This window comes from Anomaloglossus baeobatrachus, chromosome 3 (genome assembly GCF_048569485.1).
Source record: "Anomaloglossus baeobatrachus isolate aAnoBae1 chromosome 3, aAnoBae1.hap1, whole genome shotgun sequence".
Classification (NCBI taxonomy): Eukaryota; Metazoa; Chordata; class Amphibia; order Anura; family Aromobatidae; genus Anomaloglossus; species Anomaloglossus baeobatrachus.
The window spans coordinates 169,856,839-169,872,394 of record NC_134355.1 but is presented as its reverse complement, the minus strand read 5'-3'; positions in this window follow the sequence as shown (position 1 = coordinate 169,872,394).

The window sequence follows — 15,556 nt, the reverse complement described above, 5'->3', positions numbered from 1 at the left end:
ATGTTCATCTCCGCTAAATGTCTTAAAAAGGTGGTTCACTACTTAGCTTTACTAGCCACATCAATATAGCATTCAGAAACAAGGCTTCTCTCAAATACGTTTTGTTGGCAATAGTGCCTCTGAGCGGCACTATTGCGGTCCACTCATCCTCATCGTGTAACCCTGGGCTCCGTGACCTTTGAGATCCGGTGATGTCACACCAACTCTCAGTTGACTTGACATCACTAAGGTCGGCCCCAGTCTCCGTGACTGGGCGGTGCATTTCCCCGCACATAACAGCTTAGCATCACTCCTGCTTGTGGCGCTCTGCAGTGAAGGAGGGAGCGCACGAGATGCTGGAGTGTGACAAGCGGTGAAACTCCACCCAAAGCCCAGTCACTCACGGAGACTGGGGCCGACCTCGGTGATGTCAGGTCAACTGGAAGTTGACCTGACATCATCGGACATCAGAGGTCATGGAGCCCAGGGGTCACGTGATGGAGATTAGCGGACAACAATAGCGCCGCTCAGAGGCACTATTGCCAACACAAGGTATTTGAGAGAAGCCTTGTTTCTGAATGTTATATCGATGTGGCTAGAAAATCTAAGTAGTGAACCACCCTTTTAATAAAGTCCTGGTTTAAAGAACCACTCCAGTAACTTCAACGCTGGAGTGGTGCTTTAAGGGCTCTCTCACATCTGCATATAAATACGACTGTAATGCGGTAAAAAATCATCTGCATTCGGCCTGAGGAAAAAAAATCGCAGCATACTGTGTATGGTCGTGTAAAACAGCCGAGACTCACCAAAGCAAGTCAATGGGTTCAAGAAAAAAATCATACGCCACATGGACCATCCGTATGGCATCTGATTTTTATGGTAAATTACTATATTGTAGCATAGAATACTGTAAACGGTCCTATAAATGACTGTAGAATAATAGCACTTGAGAAAAACAACGCAATTCATACAGATGGCATACAGATGTCATATGGATGCTAGGCGAGAAAAAAAAAAATCACGCAGTCACATAGTGCAAGAAATGGACTATCAAACGGATTTCACTCAACCAACTTTTCTGGATTAAAATTGGACCAATTTATACTCATGTGTGAGTGAACCCTAAATCTAAGTCTCTTGCCCCTGCTTATATACTCACCCTTTGGTGTCTTCATCAGTCATTCCTATCGATCTCTGTCAGTTTGTGACCTGCTGGCTGCTCCAGTGTTTGATGGAGCAGACCAGTGGTCACAACACAATACAAGTCTATGAGAGTCTCATTCTGGTCTTGTTCTGCTTTCATAGAGTTGCATTGAGCTCTTGTGACATAACTTCTAACTTACGGCCAGTCACAAGTTATGATCACAAGAGGGTGCTGTGGGACTGGAGCCACACTGAAAAAAGGTGAAAACATCATAGGTAAGTATAAGGGCAAGAGCAGGGGACTTAGATTTAAAGCACCACTCCAGCGGTGTAAAAAAAATAAGCTGAAGTCGTGCTTTAAATGGAACCTGTCACTAGATTTATCCCCTATGAGCTGCCACCAGTAAGCTCTTAAATAAAGCATTCTAGAATACTGAATATAAGTGCTCAAGCACCACCCTATACAAAAGGGGTCATCCAGCAACATACCAAAGAAACTTCATGAAAATAAAGAAAAAAAAGTATGCAAAAAGGATCAGCTAAAAATGTTTATTGTACATGGAAACAAAGACAGTATTACAAACACTTAAAAAGCCAAATGGCTATTGATAATAAAAGAACTATAATGGCATTTAATTCTGTCCTATCAAGCAATCACTCGGTTAACCAATAAAAAATAATTGGTAAAAATGCTTAAAGAGAACCTGTCACAGATTTACACATTATAAACTGTGGCCACCACCAGTGAATCCTTATATATAGCGTTCTAGAATACTGTATATAAGTGCCCAGGCTGCTGTATATAACGTACAAAAACAGCTTTTATTATACTCAACTGCGGTGGCAATCGGGTCTGATGGGCATTGCTGGTCTCGATCTGGCACCTCCTTTGAACCTTCCATCTCCGTCCTCCTTCCCAGTTCCGCATTGATGACGTGACCTATGTCATTCACACAGAGTCCACCATTGCCCCCTCCTGCACACGTGCACTTCTTTCAGCCCTACTGAGAGCGGAGCAAAGTACTGTAATGCTCAGGCATGGGGAAAGGTCAGAGAACACCTGTGCACGTGCACTGCAATACTTTGATCTGCCCACAGCATGGTAGAGCAAAGTGTACATGCACAAGGAGCACAATGGAGACCTCAGTGTGGATGACATAGGACGCGTTATCCACATGGAGCTAAGAAGGACAGCGATGGACTGAAGATAGGAGGAGCCGGACTGAGACCAGCAATGGCCATTGGACCCGCCTGCCAAACAAGTGCGTATAATAAAAGATGTGTATGTTATACAGATCGGTCTTGGCTCTTCTCGTATATAGCATTCTAGAATGCTGTATATAAGCGCCTACTGGTGGTGGCCTCAGCTTATAGGGGACAGGTTCCCTTTAAATAAAGTGGTTGGTGCTGGATATGCAAACAATAGCAATAAAGACAAACTATGTGCATTGATAATATGAAAATACCAATTACAATTATTCAATAAGTAAGTACATACAGTAAATTAATACAATGTATGGATGGACAATATGTGTCCCATAAGGTGAGTGTGAATAAAAATCACCTAACCCTGATAGACATAAAGGAAAATATGCAAATTAATAATAAATATTATATGAAGGGAATATATGACAAAAATCAGTTAACCCCAAATGGCATACTAACCAAACCAATAATATCCTAATAGTGCATATGAAAAAACAATATAAATATACATCATAAGTAAAAAAAATACACATACATCCAGCAAAACTAATTAAATGGTCTACATGAGTCTGTTCATGAAACGAGACCTGCTAAGGCAACTTAGATCGTAAAGAGTGCATCGATAGAGGAAGAAAAAGCGATACCCCACATGTATCGCTACTAGAAATGTGGCTTCATCAGGGGCAGAAATGCAGTGCAAGTGGCTCATGTAATGCAATATTTATATACATATAAAATAGATCAATTGTTACCAACTGTGGGAGGCTGAATCACGGCAGTCGGCGTGCTCATACATGTCTAAGGTGTCAAGACTCAAGGGACAAGAAACTTGAATGAAAAAAAATAGTGCGCACATGTGTACCACAGACAAAAGAAGAGGTTAAATCAAACATTCTAAAGGCCACTTTATACACATCGACATCGCTAACGAGATGTCGTTGGGGTCATGGAATTCGTGACGCACATCCGGCCTCATTAGCGACGTCGTTGCGTGTGAAACGCAGGAACGACCGTTAACGATTAACAATACTCACCATATCGTTGATTGTTGACACGTCGTTCTAATCTCAAATATCGTTTCTGCTTTTGGACGCAGGTTGTTCATCGTTCCTACAACAGCACACATTGCTATGTGTGACACCACAGGAACGAGGAACAACATCATACCTGCGGCTGCCGTCAATGAGGAAGGAAGAAGGTGGGCGTAATGTTACGCCCGCTCATCTCCGCCCCTCCGCTTCTATTGGGCGGTCGCTTAGTGATGCCGCTGTGATGCTGCACGAACCGCCCCCTTAGAAAGGAGGCGGTTCGCCGGCCACAGCGACGTCACTAGGAAGGTAAGTATGTGTGACGGGTGTTAACGATGTTGTGCACCACGGGCAGCAATTTGTCCGTGACACACAACCGACGGGGGCGGCTGCTTTCACCAGCGACATCGCTAGCGATGTAGCTGTGTGTAAAGTGGCCTTAAGGTGGCATCTTGCAAAGATTGTATGTAAAGCCTGCTTTACACCTTTCAATTCTGCATACGATATCGTATGCGATGTGACACGCCCCCATCGTATGTGCAACACGTTCAATTTGTTGACCGTGTCACACAAATGATTAATTGCTGTCACACGTACTTACCCTTCCATATGACCTCGATGTGGGCGGCGAACATCCACTTCCTGGAGTGGGAGGGACGTTCGGCGTCACAGCAACATCACGTGGCAGCCAGCCAATAGAAGCGGAGGGGCGGAGATGAGCGGGACGTAAACATCCCGTCCACCTGCTTCCTTCCGCATTGCCGGCGGGAGCCGAGGGACGCAGGTAAGATCTGTTCATCGTTCCCGGGGTGTCACACACTGCGACGTGTGGTACGTCATATACATTGCACAACCCGACGTGCAATTTTAAGGAAATGAACGACGTGTATGCGATGAACGGTTTTACGTTCAATCGCAATCGCACTTAGCTGTCACACGCTACAACAACACTAACGATACCGGATGTGCATCACTTACGACGTGACCCTGCCGACACATCATTAGATTTGTTGTAGCGTGTAAAGCCCGCTTTAATCTTAAGTAAGGTGTATGTGAGCTTCAATCCCAAGATGGACACCTGATGAGCATGTCTGTAACACTGTTATAATAAGGATTTTTCCTTGCATGCACCAATATGATTGAAGAAATTAACCCTTCATTATAGTCACTCATTTACAATCTCAGGGCAAACACCCAATATGCATTTTATACACAAAAGGTGCACGTCCGCATCAGCACAATTTAAACGTTTATGTCAGCACACACAACCATGATCCCCATCCATATCTTTGCTGTTTAATGTGAAATGGCATAAGAAAAACAAATACTGTATATATGCTGCTCTAAAACCGATATGAGCCTGAAATAAAGACAAAAGATGTTATATTTATAATTAAAATATACACCTACCTAAAGATGCATGAAAATTTAAATGTAGATAGTGTTTATCTGCTGAAACATGCAAGAATAAAATGGAGAAATAAACACAACTGTGTATGTGATGTAGCACAGTTAGATAATATATTAATATGGGGGCAAGCATTAAATACAAATATTTCATATAATTTAAAGGAGTTGTCCCTTTTCATTCTCCGTGTGCACCCCCATAAAAATAACAAAGTTTATACTCACCTCCGTTGTCGGCATGGTTTCAGTGACATTGGAATGTGCATTACCATTGCCCATGTGAGATTGTTATGACATGTAAGTCCCTAGACCAATCAGTGCCAGTTTCCTTCTCCCCGCCTTCAGACATTTAAGCTCTGTGGCTGCCACTCACTTCCTGTTAATTACTTAATCATATCAATGCGGAGAGAAGGAAATCAGTTGTGATTGGTTTTGTGGCACGCATGTAATAAAAATGTCATGTGGACCCCTGGAACACGAGCTTCGACATTGCTGGAACCATGCCAGAACCGGAGGTGAGTATAGGCTATTTTTATTTTTATGGGGTTGCACATGGGGATGAGAAGAGTTTGTCCAAGTAGTGTACAACCCCTTTTGCGTAATGAGGATATTGATCACATGAACAATAACAGATAATGATGCTGTTGTGAGAAACCTGGCATCCATGTGAAAAGTGCCAATTCAAATCCAAGAAAGACGTGATGGTATTATAAAATTAAACCTACAGTATACTGTTTTATACCAAGCAATACAGTCTGCCTATGACAATGCAGAATAAGTGGTTTGTGCCAGCAGTATGACATAAAAACCGTAATGAAAAAAATTAAAAAGAGAACCCCTAGTGCTATCCCATGTTGAAGGTAAAGATAACTGTGCAGATTCCAATCTCTACCCTGTGAAAAAAATGAATAAAAAAATATGAATTAATACAATGACAAAAAAGTGGAAAAGGTGGGGGAGGAGAGTCAGGGTGGAACCTGGTCATCACCAGGAACTCAATAATAACATGGAGGAAATTCGGAGCCCAATCTGGAAAAATTCACGGCACCGAATCAATAGGTTGGATGAAGATCGAAACGCTTTCTGCATTCTCACCAAGATTAAAGCTCAACCACTGGAAATCCAAGGGAATATGGTTAATCTCAGACATACTCGATAACGATAAGCTGAAACCCTACCAAGATTTAGGAAAAGAATTCAAACTAAAAGTCAAATAAGAAAACTTGGAAGATAATAGAAAAAATATTCATGAAACCTAGCACCACCATCCACCTTCCAAGTAACATCACAGCTCTCTTAAAGAATCCAAATAATCAAAACACTTGGAAAACCAAATATATCTACCAAATTTATAATGAAGACAGAAATCTCCATATCTTAAAACGCTTGGAAAAATGGAAAATTGAGTTAAAAATCCCAGAAAATCAATTTGAAGAAAGATTTCAAAAGTCATTGGCTACAGTCTACAAAAATATACCTTGCATTGCTGTTATAGAAACCAATTACTGTATACGATAATAACCCGCTGGTATTACACACCCCATAAATTGCATTTAATTAACCCAGATACCTCAAACAAATGCTGGAGAAACTGTGGAAATTCAGGCAACATAACTCACATGTTTTGGTCGTGTCCAAAAATTAAGCAATTCTGGAAAGACATTCAATCACTTATAAGGTCCATTACACAGCTAGCTGAAACTCTAACTCCAGAATTAGTTCTTCTTCTCTTAAACATTGAAACGATACCTAAACACTTTAGGCCCATAGTAATACAAATTCTACTAGGGTCCACTAATTTCATTGCATCCAAATAGAAAAGTGAGAAAGCTCCTAATTAGAGATGAGCGAGGTTCAAGGTTCGCCAATTTCATGTTCGAGTGATTTTGGGGGGTGCTCGAGATCGTACTCGAACTCAAGCTTTTTGCTAAAAGCTCGACAGTTCGAGTTACGTTCGAGAACGGTTTGATCACCATAAACGTGGCTTTTCACAGTAAGGCTATGTGCACGTGTTGCTGTCTGCATGCGTCCTGCGTCCAGAACACAATCACTCTCCCTTTCCTACTCACCGATCACGGGCGTCTCGCTCAACATCTGTCACAAATCTGCGGTGTCTTTTCCTCTTTAGAAAATGTCTGCTGCTTCATTAGTCAATTAGTTATTCCGTGCTTTCCCCGCCCACCGGCGTCTATGATTGGTTGCAATCAGATATGTCCCAAGCTGAGTGACAGCTGTCTCACTGCAACCAATCACAGCCACCAGCGGGGGGCCTATGTTGTGCAGTAAAATAAATAAATAAAAAATAAAATAAAATGTGGTTCCCCCCATATTTGATATCAGCCAGGATAAAGCCGCACGGCTGGAGGCTGGTATTGTCAGGATGGGGAGCGCCACGGTATGGGGAGCCCACCACCCTAACAATATCACCCAGCAGCCGCCCAGAATAGCCGCATCCATTAGATGCGACAGTCCCGGAACTCTACCCAGCTCATCCCGAATTGCCCTGGTGCGGTGGCAATTGGGGTAATAATGAGTTTAATCATGCCAGGCGTCTCCCCGAGACACCTTTCATGATGAAAGTGAAAGTGAAGAAAAACACACCGCGAAAAATCCTTTATTTGGAATAAAAGACAAAAAAAACCCTGTTTCACCCCTTTATAATCCTCAAATACCCCTCCAGGTCTGACGTAATCCACATGACACTGTCAGCTCTGCTACAGAACACGAGTGCTCTGATCAGCTCCACGTAGCAATCAAGTGAATCGCGTGTTCAGCAGAAACTTCAGCAATGCAGAAGTCAAGATTACCAAATCTGCCTATCTTTATCATTAGAAGCAGTGGCTGAGTGGATAGAGCGCTCGCATAAAAAGCATTAGGTCACGAGTTCTAGTCCCGGTAAAGATTTTTTTTTTAAAACATTTCTAAATTATATTTATAATATATTTATAATTATAATTTAATTATCCACTGAGGGGAGGAGCTGGACATCAGCTGTGAGCTCTCTCTCTCTCCTTTCTCTGTGTCTCTCCTTTCTCTCTCCTTTCTCTCTCGCCTTTCTCTCTCTCCTTTCTCTCTCTCCTTTCTTTCTCTCCTTTCTCTCTCTCTCATTTCTTTCTCTCTCTCTCTCTCTCCCTCCTTGCTCTCCCTCCTTTCTCTCTCTCCTTTCTTTCTCTCTCTCTTTCTCTCTTTCATTCTCCCTCTCTCTCCTTTCTCTCTCTCCTTTCTTTCTCTCTCTCCTTTCTCTCGCTCTCTCCTTTCTCTCTCTCCTTTCTCTCTCTCTCCTTTATCTCCTTTCTCTCTCTCCTTTCTTTCTCTCCTTTCTTTCTCTCCTTTCTCTATCTCTCCTTTCTTTCTCTCCTTTCTCTCTCTCCCCTTTCTATCTCTCTTTTCTTTCTCTCCTTTCTCTCTCCTTTCTCTCTCTCATTTCTCTCTCTCCTTTCTTTCTCTCTCTCTTTCTCTCTCTTCTTTCTCTCTCTCCCTCTTTCTCTCTCTCTTCTTTCTTTCTCTCCTTTCTCTCTCTCCTTTATTTCTCTCCTTTCTCTCTCTACTTTCTTTCTCTCCTTTCTCTCTCTTCTTTCCCTCTCTCTTCTTTCTCTCTCTCTCTTTCTCTCTTTCTCTCTCTCTCTCTTCTTTCTCTCTTTCTCTCTCTCTTCTTTCTCTCTTTCTCTCTCTTTTCTTTCTCTCTTTCTCTCTCTCTCTTCTTTCTCTCTTTCTCTCTCTCTTCTTTCTCACTCTCTTTCTCAGACCTGGCAATGATCAGCTGATGCGGTCACCTGACGGAATCAGCTGACACTATTAGTCGAGCAGTGAGGCCGGCCTTTTACCGCCCGGCTGGCTAAACTATTAGCTGATGCCGTCGGACAGGAGTCTGCACTGAAGTGTGTAGTTTTTTTTTTTTTGCACTAATGGATCAGCTGATTGTATGAAAACCGTTTATACAATCAGCTGCTGTGTCATGTGATTCAGGCCCTTGAACCTGACACATCATCTGATTGCTTTGCCTCCCAGCAAACCGATCAGATGATATTGGATCCGGATTGGACGGCGCGGAACCCTTGACCCAGGATTACTGCGGAGGGGGGTTCTTTATTTCAATAAAGATGGAGTCACTAACTGTGTTATGTTTTATTTATAATAAAAATATTTTTCTGTGTGTTGTGTTTTTTTTTATCGGTACTAGAAATTCATGGTGGCCATGTCCAATATTGGCGTGACACCATGAATTTCGGGCTTAGGGCCAGTTGATACTACACAGCTAGCCCCAACCCCATTATTACCCAGCGAGCCACCCGTCACCAGGGCAGCTGGAGGAGTTGGATACAGCGTCAGAAGATGGCGCTTCTATGAAAGCGGCCTTTTCTGGGGCGGCTGCGGACTGCAATTCGCAGCAGAGGGGCCCAGAAAGCTGAGGCCTACCTGTGCTGTGGATTCCAATCCCCAGCTGCCTAGTTGTACCTGGCTGGACACAAAAATATGGTGAAGCCCACGTCATTTGTTTTTTAATTATTTCATGTAATAAGTGAAATAATTAAAAAAAAACGGGCTTCCCTATATTTTTGGTTCCCAGCCGGGTTCAAATAGGCAGGTGGGGTTTGGGGGCAGCCCGTAGGTGCCTGCTGTACCTGGCTAGCATACAAAAATATGGCGAAGCCCACGTCATTTGTTTTTTAATTATTTCATGTAATAAGTGAAATAATTAAAAAAAACGGGCTTCCCTATATTTTTGGTTCCCAGCCGGGTACAAATAGGCAGCTGGGGGTTGGGGGCAGCCCGTATGTGCCTGCTGTACCTGGCTAGAATACCAAAATATGGCGAAGCCCACGTTATTTGTTTTTTTATTATTTCATGAAATTCATGAAATAATTAATAAAAAAAGGGCATCCCTATATTTTTGGTTCCCACTCGGGTACAAATAGGCAGCTGGGTGTTAGGGGCAGCCCGTAGCTGCCTGCTGTACCTGGCTAGCATACCTAAACATGGCGAAGCCCACATCATTTTTTTGGGGGGCAAAAAACTCCTGCATACAGTTCTGGATGGAGTATTCTGAGCCTTGTAGTTCTGCAGCTGCTGTCTGTCTGTATGGAGGAGAACAGACAGCAGCTGTAGAACGACAAGGCTCAGCATGCTCCATTCATTAGTGTATGCAGGAGAGCAGACAGCAGCTGCAGAACTTCAAGGCTCAGTATACTCCATTCAGGACTGTATGCAGTTTTTTGCCCACCAGAAAAATGACATGAGCTTCGCCATATTTTTGTATTTGAGCCAGGTACAGCAGGCAGATATGGCTGCCCCCAATCCCCAGCTGCCTATTTGTACCTGGCTGGGAACAAAAAATATAGGGAAGCCTGTTTTTTTTTTAATTATTTCATGAATTTCATGAAATAATTAAAAAAAAAAAAACGACATGGGCTTCGCCCCATTTTTGTGTCCAGCCAGGTACAACTAGGCAGCTAGGGATTGGAATCTGTAGAACAGGTTAGCCCGAGCTTTCTGGGTCCCTCTGCTGCGATTTGCAGTCCGCAGCCGCCCCAGAAAATGTCGCTTTCATAGAAGCGCCATCATCTGGCTCTGTATTCAACTCTTCCAACAGCCCTGGAGCCGGGTGGCTTGCTGGGTAATTATGAGTTAATATTAGCTTTGTTTTACTAGCTAGCATTAAGTCAGAGGTTCTTAATGTCAGGCAAGTTTGACCCAGCCATTAAGAATCTCCAATAAAAGGTTAAAAAAAAGACACCACAGAGAGAAAAAATACTTTAATAGAAATAAATACACAGACACACTTAGAGACTCCATGTTTATTACTCCCTGTCAGCCCTCCACGATCCTGCTCTTCTGTCTTCTTTCTCCTTCAACCCATGCAGCTCTGCTACATCAGCAGCGCTGCATAGGAGGAAGACGCTGCTGTTCCCGTGCAGTCTTTTCACTCCGTGAGTGACCAGAAGCTGCTGCATGTGAGCGGTGACATCACCGCTGACAGGCGCGTTGCTATAGCAACGGTGATCTCTGTTATTGACCGGCTGTGGCAGCCGGTGAATAACGGAATGGGGAAGCAGAACAGGAAATCGACCGTGTGCCAGAGCATGTCGCTGATACACGGAGATACACAAACGATCACCGCGTACTGGAGAGATGCACTGACAGGTCCTAGCATGACGTCAAAGCCATGTGACCAGTCTGTAGCCAATGAGATAATAGACACCTGACTGGTCACATGGCTATTTTGACGTCACGATAGGTCCTATGCTGGTGCTGGTTACCATAAGGACGCAGCGATTATCAGAAGGAAAAGTGGCGGGAGACAGAGTGCAGGACGCATCGCGGGGACAGGTAAGTGTTATGGCAAGGTTTATTAACTGTATGTGTACATTTATAATGAGTTTTTGTGTGTGTGTGTTTGTGTTTGCCTCCCATTGGTTTCAATGGGGTTCGAGAGGTTCGTCGAACGGCTCACCGAACCGAACTCGAACGCGGCCTCCATTCGACGAACCGAGTCGAACTCGAGCCTCTAGAGGTTCGCTCATCTCTACTCCTAATATTCAAGAAGCTAAGGAGAAACTAACTTTACATAAAACTTTAGAGTACTATTATGCCATAAAAAATAATACTCAAACCAAGTACCTCACCAAATGGGACCCATGGATAGAGCCCAATCACCGACAAACTATATAGCCCAACTGACGTTAAGGAAACACTAACTATATTCGAGAAATACAAGTTCACTAATAATTCCAGGCTTGAAGCTCTTGTCTTTGATATCTCCCTGATCTAAAACTCACTAGAATTATATGTTTTTGATCTCGCAAATTTGCTGGACTGTCTACGGAATCCATGTCAGGAAGTTGTTAATTTTATTTGTTGTTTAGTTATGTTGTGCAAAAAGTTAATTCATAAGCATTTGATTTGACCAACAAAATATACTTCTTGATGTATCAACACTAACAAACTGGGGGATCAAAATAAGTGAATTTTCTTAACCTTGTTATTACTATCTATATGTCCTTAAATTTTCTAACACATGATTTCAAGATTTGTTAACTGCAAAACCTAATAAAAATCATTTGAACGAGAGTCAGGGTGGAGGGATTAATCCTCATGAAAAATTATAAAAGATGATGTGTGTGAGCTCAATGAGCTATTATTGCTTTTAAAAGGCCATAAAGAGGGGTTCTTCATTCAGTCCATGTGGAGCTAAACTGCATGTGCTAAAAATTCACCTGGACTCTTAACTTTATGTTAAGAAACATCATTTCCTTTGATGTTGGTGCAACCTGGGTGGTGGTAGTGGGGGTCCAGGCTCAAACTTTGCACTGGGTCCCATCAGACTCTGGTTCTCATCACTACCTGGTGCTTGTGAATAGTTGTACTACTTTACTGCTATTCACAATCGAAGGGGGCTGCATTAAGGGAATGTGAACAACAATGGAACTTTGTGGGAACATTTTTGAAAATAAATTGGTGAAAGAAGGATAGTGTGGGGAGTCTTTATTCAAATAAACTTTTTTTATGTGTGTCTTTGCTTTTATTTGGATTATTGGGTTAGTAATGGATGTCTCTGATAGATGCCTCCCCATTACTAACCCCTGGGTTTGATGCCAGCTGACATTACTCACCTGACATCAACTCCAAAAAATATTCAGAATTGGAATAATTGAAGAGGTAAAAAGGAGAAAATCGGAGAATTTCACATAAATAATGCCCTTGGTCTTTGCTTCTTTAATCGTCACTTTTAGTTGTCATTTCTCAATTGCTAAAGCACATGATTTAACAACTGAGTATAAATTCACTCATATATTTACCTGTATTTATCACTACCAAGTCTCAGCCTTTGTAAGCCCAATAGTTAATGCATTTTTTTCTCAGTTGATATATTATTTCTAGTTTTTGATCTATCTAATTATACTAATATAATCTAACTCCAATTATTCAAGCTGAACAAAATGAATACTCTAAAGAATTTAGAAATCATTTTTTTTGCCACCCCAGTGACCTCAGACATCTCACATTCCAAAGTACTCAAATAAGAATTACACATCATTTGTTCTGAAAAAAATAATTTCAACCTTAATCCTCGAAAAAAATTATGGAGATCCAATTCAAGGTGGAACCACTCAATATGACAAAATTAGAGATGTCTCGACAGTAATTTAAGCTGAATATCTGTAAGGGAAATAGACAAGTTATATACCACCAGATTCTTATCATCTATAGTTTCACAAGTCCCAACTGTAATTTCCTGCTGGCGAGGCATATGTGTCTGGCATGCTTCAAGTGTGCTGATATTTGTGGCTTCCTCTTCTCTTTTTGCTGTAGGGCCTTTTTCTAGAAAAGTCCAACCATACTGGTCTGATATCAAATCATCTGTAGTCTGCATTAATTGAAGCAAAACCAAACTTGGATCATTTGGTTCTTTGTGGAGCATGTGTAAATTGTATTCATTGCTTTGCATGATCCTGTGAAGAGTAGACTTAAAATTGCCAGTAAAAACGTGTACCTTGCTAAAATTCTGTAATTCTCTAAACCATTTGGCACATTTTGTTTGTTCAGTTTTGCCAAACTATTTTCTCTATTGTTTCCTCATAATTATTCCAATCTTGAACTGGAAGCATTGTTATGAGCTGTGTCTCTAGTTGTGAAATATTGTTTCTCATACTTTCCATTTTAAGTTGTAGATGTTCCATGTTTAACAGGATGATAACAAATGCATATTTTTTCATATTTAATTCACATTTAGAAAAATTAATTTCCTAGAAATAAAACATGTCTCAAATGTGATCTGAGGCTCCTTGGGATCCAGGGAGCTTTAAAATATTAATCGAGAGTAAATAGATAATGGTGACACCAGAAATGTTTTTTCCCCGCTTATCTTCCTATTTTCTACTCAATACATCAGTTGAGGGAACACTCAAGCTACAGTTAGGTCCAGAAATATTTGGACAGTGACACAATTTTCGCGAGTTGGGCTCTGCATGCCACCACATTGGATTTGAAATGAAACCTCTACAACAGAAATCAAGTGCAAATTGTAACGTTTAATTTGAAGGTTTGAACAAAAATATCTGATAGAAATTGTAGGAATTGTACACATTTCTTTACAAACACTCCACATTTTAGGAGGTCAAAAGTAATTGGACAAATAAACCAAACCCAAACAAAATATTTTTATTTTCAATATTTTGTTAAGAATCCTTTGGAGGCAATCACTGCCTTAAGTCTGGAACCCATGGACATCACCAAACGCTGGGTTTCCTCCTTCTTAATGCTTTGCCAGGCCTTTACAGCCGCAGCCTTCAGGTCTTGCTTGTTTGTGGGTCTTTCCATCTTAAGTCTGGATTTGAGCAAGTGAAATGCATGCTCGATTGGGTTAAGATCTGGTGATTGACTTGGCCATTGCAGAATGTTCCACTTTTTTGCACTCATGAACTCCTGGGTAGCTTTGGCTGTATGCTTGGGGTCATAGTCCATCTGTACTATGAAGTGCCGTCCGATCAACTTTGCGGCATTTGGCTGAATCTGGGCTGAAAGTATATCCCGGTACACTTCAGAATTCATCCGGCTACTCTTGTCTGCTGTTATGTCATCAATAAACACAAGTGACCCAGTGCCATTGAAAGCCATGCATGCCCATGCCATCATGTTGCCTCCACCATGTTTTACAGAGGATGTGGTGTGCCTTGGATCATGTGCCGTTCCCTTTCTTCTCCAAACTTTTTTCTTCCCATCATTCTGGTACAGGTTGATCTTGGGCTCAACTGTCCATAGAATACTTTTCCAGAACTGAGCTGGCTTCATGAGGTGTTTTTCAGCAAATTTAACTCTGGCCTGTCTATTTTTGGAATTGATGAATGGTTTGCATCTAGATGTGAACCCTTTGTATTTACTTTCATGGAGTCTTCTCTTTACTGTTGACTTAGAGACAGATACACCTACTTCACTGAGAGTGTTCTGGACTTCAGTTGATGTTGTGAACGGGTTCTTCTTCACCAAAGAAAGTATGCGGCGATCATCCACCACTGTTGTCATCCATGGACGCCCAGGCCTTTTTGAGTTCCCAAGCTCACCAGTCAATTCCTTTTTTCTCAGAATGTACCCGACTGTTGATTTTGCTACTCCAAGCATGTCTGCTATCTCTCTGATGGATTTTTTCTTTTTTTTCAGCCTCAGGATGTTCTGCTTCACCTCAATTGAGAGTTTCTTAGACCGCATGTTGTCTGGTCACAGCAACAGCTTCCAAATGCAAAACCACACACCTGTAATCAACCGCAGACCTTTTAACTACTTCATTGATTACAGGTTAACGAGGGAGACGCCTTCAGAGTTAATTGCAGCCCTTAGAGTCCCTTGTCCAAATACTTTTGGTCCCTTGAAAAAGAGGAGGCTATGCATTACAGAGCTATGATTCCTAAACCCTTTCTCCGATTTGGATGTGAAAACTCTCATATTGCAGCTGGGAGTGTGCACTTTCAGCCCATATTATATATATAATTGTATTTCTGAACATGTTTTTGTAAACAGCTAAAATAACAAAACTTGTGTCACTGTCCAAATATTTCTGGCCCTGACTGTATATCCACTTTTGGCCCTGTTAACCTACTAAGATCCTTGGGGCTCTTTACTGCTCGAGCACATTGCAAATCCATAATCAGTCCTTCCCAAGGTACATGCTGATTAGATACTACAAACGGTGTGATCTCCTATCCTATGTATCATTCTGTAAAAATCTATTCATACCATTTTTGAACTCCAATAACAAATGCAGCACCTTGCCCAAAACGGACACATAAAATGTGTAACAA